Source organism: Nicotiana tabacum, chromosome 12 (genome assembly GCF_000715075.1).
Source record: "Nicotiana tabacum cultivar K326 chromosome 12, ASM71507v2, whole genome shotgun sequence".
In the NCBI taxonomy this organism is placed as follows: domain Eukaryota; kingdom Viridiplantae; phylum Streptophyta; class Magnoliopsida; order Solanales; family Solanaceae; genus Nicotiana; species Nicotiana tabacum.
This window is the reverse complement of record NC_134091.1, coordinates 39,452,343-39,457,585: the sequence shown is the minus strand read 5'-3', so window position 1 is coordinate 39,457,585 and position 5,243 is coordinate 39,452,343. Positions and strand designations below refer to the sequence as shown.

At 34.5% G+C, this 5,243-nt stretch overlaps 1 long non-coding RNA gene across 1 annotated transcript; it reads right to left on the bottom strand.

Moving 5' to 3' along the window:
- Positions 1 to 848: 848 nt before the first annotated feature.
- Positions 849 to 3,753, bottom strand: LOC142166851 (uncharacterized). The gene is made up of 2 exons (XR_012697268.1): positions 1,833 to 3,753; positions 849 to 1,473 (listed from the first exon to the last, which is right to left on the bottom strand). It is a non-coding gene; the product is annotated as an uncharacterized LOC142166851 (long non-coding RNA).
- Positions 3,754 to 5,243: the final 1,490 nt, after the last annotated feature.

Here is a 5,243-nt window from a genome sequence, read left to right as displayed (position 1 = left end):
ATTTTCTTTTAGGAAAATTAAAGATAACTGTTTGCATAAAATAACAACATGTCCATCACCAACAACTATTGCGACAGAGATGAAATTTAGCAAAGCATGTTAGCTGCTGCCCTGAAATAGAAAGAACACATGAAGCCCTTATGAAACATGAGCAGCTTTGACATATCATTCAATTACAGACATTTTCTACCATATTAGAAATAATCTTTCCCATTCTTTTGCCCTCTTAAAATTCAACATTTTTCTCAATTAGAAGTACAAGGAATGATAAAATTAAATATTTGATATAGTAGAAGGTCAAATTTAGACCTTTTTGTTGTTGTGAATTGATTGCGAGATGTCAGCTATGCTAAAAATTCCTCTGATTTGTTTTTTCATCAGAATATTCAATGAAAGCTGCTGGGAGAAAAGGCTAATTTAGGGGGTTTAAAAAAAGAAGAATTAACCTAAATAGCAGCCCACTCAATTAGTTAAACTAAAAACTAGCCGGCGAATGTATAATATATGTATAACATGTGTATGACCATATATAATCAGTGTATAATATATGTATACCAGCTAGGAAAAGTAAATTGTGAAACCGGCCGGCTACTTCAACCAACTTTGTATAAAGGCAACGGTAACTCTTTCGCATGATATTTGTCAAGAAAGCTGTTGTTCCATAATCTTTAACAACCCCTTGTAAGCTATTTGAGCAAATTCGTATCGGGCAAACAGATATATCAAATGGAGTGGTCCTATATTATGACCTCAATTTCAGGTAAAAGCATTACATTGCATTGTAAATTTGTAAGCCTCAATCACAATCGGCTACAGATCATTTGAGATCGACAAACAGTACAAACATCTTCCTTCCGAGAAAATAATACCTTGATGTCATGGACAAAGGTTGCAAAACATACATTTCATCAGCCTAATAATCAAAAAAATGTGTCGCTTGTTGATCTGCCCATCTTGACTGATCTAGGGCAACAAGCCTAGCAAAGAACTCTGGAAACACATGTACAACATCTTGAATGCAACAAACAAAGATTCAGTAATGTTTTAAGTCAAAAGATAAATATACTCCGTAACATTTCTGGTAAAATGAAACAGAAAACAAGCTGCAATCTAGTCACGGGAAGCTCACTCCTGGAACATAATAATCACAGAGTTGGTAGAGGATCTTGGGTAACCAATAAATTTCTCGCTCAAACGAAATAAATATTGGGACACACAGTTCAATGAACAGCTCTTGCACTTTTCCTTTGATATGACAACGAATTTCTCCAAAACATTTGCATTCATTAACAGAATTTCTGAAAGTTTCAAAAGCTTGTCAAAGGTCCATTCAGGATGATCCTTCAAGCACAGCCCGCAGGAGATGGCAATCTTAACATTCTTGAGGTTGGGAAACTCAAAGCTTGAAGTCCAACGATCCAAATCAGTATTATCTCCTTGGCCAAATGTCTTAACTCAAATTGGCAGCGGGAACTATTAAATTGGCGACAAGAAAACCAACTGCAGGTCAGCCTGATAAAATTGCAGAGATGTGGCAAAAATAATTTCATAGATGATGGTCTTTCCTTTTAAAAAGATTTATACCGTAGGTAAGCCAACAAAAGAGTGATAGCACGGAAATCCGTTTCATTTCAGCACTCATTTGCCACATAGAAAGCAACGTCAACACAAACCATATTAACGCGAAGCTTGACATGACAAAAGCAAAGCTTCTTACTGATAATTAAAGACTTGCATTCTACTCCCAAAAAACAACCGGGAGAAGGGGGCTGCTGGTTGTTGAAACTTAATAAGATGAATAGATGTAAAAGGAAGAGAAAAGGGTCTAGGACCTTAGTTGAGTGTCTCCACATGAGGCGACGCTCGCAATATGCCAACTACTCCATACAAATTAGACTTTCTGAAATTCAACTCTAACGTTAGATATTTGCATTTCAATTCAGGAATCTGCACTCCTTCGAACTGCAACATGCACAGGACATGGTTCAATAATGCCAAAGAAACTAGTGAAGAATGGAGAAAGCAACAACAACAACAAAAATAAAGTACTCCTCAGCAGAGACATATCAAACCATCTAAACACTTTAAGCAACATCAATGCACAAAAATCCTGGTTTCCATATACACCATTTGGTGATGTGATAAATAAATACCGACCTCAAAAAGTTGACAAACGGATTCCAAAACAGCCCACAAGGCCTCAAGTTTCTGTAATTATTTTTTTAGAACCAAGAAATCACAATCTTTAGAGGCCCACGGTTCTAAACTTGATGGATAATGGGCCCGCCCCTCATCCATCTTCATATGTTGCTGTAATTAACCCAGTTGGATTTGTGAAATTTGTGCAAAGGTTCTCCACTGTATTATGCTTATCTGCAACTGTCTGCTAATAATCAATCAGAGAAAATAAAGACATTTGAATTAAAAAAGAAAACCTCTATGAGCCAAGTTCCGATTGTTAGCTCAGTTGCACAAGCCAACCTTTGAAGATAATTTTGCACGAGGGTCCTAAAAACTTGATGATAGTCTCAACAACTGTCTTCCGCATCATCACTAACTTCACCATAAAGAGCCAGCATATCTTTGATACACTTAATTTGAAAGTAAGCTTAGCATTAACCATGGAGGACACATCTACAAGCCTACACTTGAGATCATAAAGTTTCCCTGAAATCTCCAAATGTTGAAGAACGGGGCAACAATTTACAATGAATGATCAAATCCTTCATAAACATAACCTTTCAACTTCAGTCTCTTTAATTTTGAAGAATTAATTTGGAGGCGACGGAAACCCTCAACTCTATCTAACTCCATAGATTCCAATGCAGGACAACCTGCTAGTAATTTCACAATATGGTAATCGGATAACACCCCACTTGTGGGATTTTACTAGGTCGTCGTTGTTGTTGTTAATTGGATAACACCATATACTTCAATGTCATGCTCTTTAGAGACTTCCATGCTATGACCATGTCATCGTCAAAGTCGCAACCCGTCAAAACTAATGTTTTCAAGGACGAACAGGTGTAGAAAAATTCAGGCAATGGGCAAGCGTTGTAATCAGAATGTGACCACAATAAAACATTTTCCACTTTCTTTTCAACAGCAAAACTAGGCCATCGGCTGACTTCTGACGCGTATTCATCCAGGTCAAGGCAGTCGAGCTCGAATGCTTTAATTTTAGGAGAAACGGAATGAGCTAAAACATAGTCAACAAAGGACCGGAAGTTTTCTAGTTCACTGACATTGTAATTTCTACAAGTGAAATTGAATTTCAAAACAAAAGTCCAGAGATACTGCCACCTTTTTGAAAGAATACATGTTGTGAGTGCATCCTTTGTCGGCAGAAGAGAGAATTTGAATTAGGAGCGACTCCGGCAACTCACTGAGTCGGTCTAGGGTTTCTTCAGCACTATTGATTCTCACTTTCTGTTTCTTCGAATTGTTGCTGCAGTTTCCCGAAGCCATGATTTTGACTCCAAAAGAAGAGGAATCGTTTCGTCAACTCTCTGGTTCTCTGTCTTTTTAATCACACAGGGATGACTCTTTTATGTAACCAAAAAAAAACAAACAAAAAAAACAGGGATAACTCTTTTTCCAGAAAATAATGCAAATAAGGAGCCGTTTGATTATTGAGATTTGGATTCTATACCCATATTAAATTTAGGATAATGTATAATCCCTCCCAAATTATCTTGACGTGTTTAAATCTCAGTGATTTTTGGCTGTTTTATTCTTATTTATATTTTAATATATAATATTTCTTTATTTAATATTTACTCATTGCGTTATTTGTAATCTTCAAAAATAATTAATATTAAGGGTAAAATAGAAAAATAATAATTAATTTAGTCTTGAACTTTTAAAATGACAATTAATTTAAAACAACTAAAGAGGCAACTAAACAATAAACAATTTTAGAAACGATAACAGATAATTCGACACTGAGGGAGTATAAGCATTACACTAATAAAATGTGGTAGTTATTATTTATCCCACATTGAAAATAAATCAAAATATCGAATAACAGAATGTTAATCGAATTGGGTTGTTTAGGCCTACGGGTCAGGTATACAAGAAAATTCAGTGGAGTGACAATCTTTTTTTTCCCTTAATTTGACTATGAATTATATGTACTCTTTGCTACCCTACTCTTGTACACCAAATCAATGTGCTAATAGTATAGTCTCCCATCTCATTGGAGCGAATCTTTTTTTTCTTTCTTATATAATATTTGAAATATATTTATTAAAATTGTACTAGTTTTGTATATTACCTATCCTAAACAAGAATTATTTACAAATTATATACAATCCATTATTAGTGTCTTAAATTAGGAAATTCAATTATATCTTTTTTTCTTTTTTTCTCTCCTCTCCTCTTTCCCATTCAGTGCCGCCTCTCTCATCTGTTTTTCTTTCTTTCTTCATCATTCTCTCTCATCGTCTCTCTCTCTCAATAAAATTTGTGAATGATCACTTTGTTCCAGTATTTTTCTACTTAGTCTGTGCACTTTACCATTTTGCCAAAAATTAATTAAAACTAGATTAAGCACAAAATAAATAACAGGTGGCAGTCATACTTCTTCTTAACCATTCATTTTGTTGTCTTGCAAATATGTACTCCTCCTAATCAACTGTTTAACGGACTACCCCCAAAACGCTTCTTTCTTTCTTTCTTTTCAAAAAATCGCCCCACACAAAAGAAAAAGCAAAGCATCGTTAAACAGTATTGTAGTTGAAAAATAAAGTTGGAATCTGATGGATAAATTAAGAAAATGTATTTATGTATTTTATACTATTGTAGTTTATGGAAGTGCATGACAAAACGGAAGAGAAGTAAATATATTTCCTTAGTTGTCACCGTCATAGACTATTTGATTTAGTTTTGCTATTGTTTTATTTTTCTGATATTTATTTAGTAAAAATAGAATATTATTTTTATTTTATTACACCACTTACTAATGAAATAAAAAAAATTCACATGATAAATGATATTTTAAGTGACGACAACAACATATAAATTTGTATGGTACAATAACATACAAAGTAAAAATAAATTTCGTACAAATTTAATATATCTACAAGTTACGAATGCCCACTTTGTCGGCAAAAAAGAGAGAATGTGAAGGAGAAGAGATTCCGGCAACTCACTGATTCGGTCGTCTACAGTTGTTTCTTCAACTCTCTTTTCGCGGGAATCGTCGGAAGCCATGGATGGTTTTTGGTCCCCAAAGGCTAAGT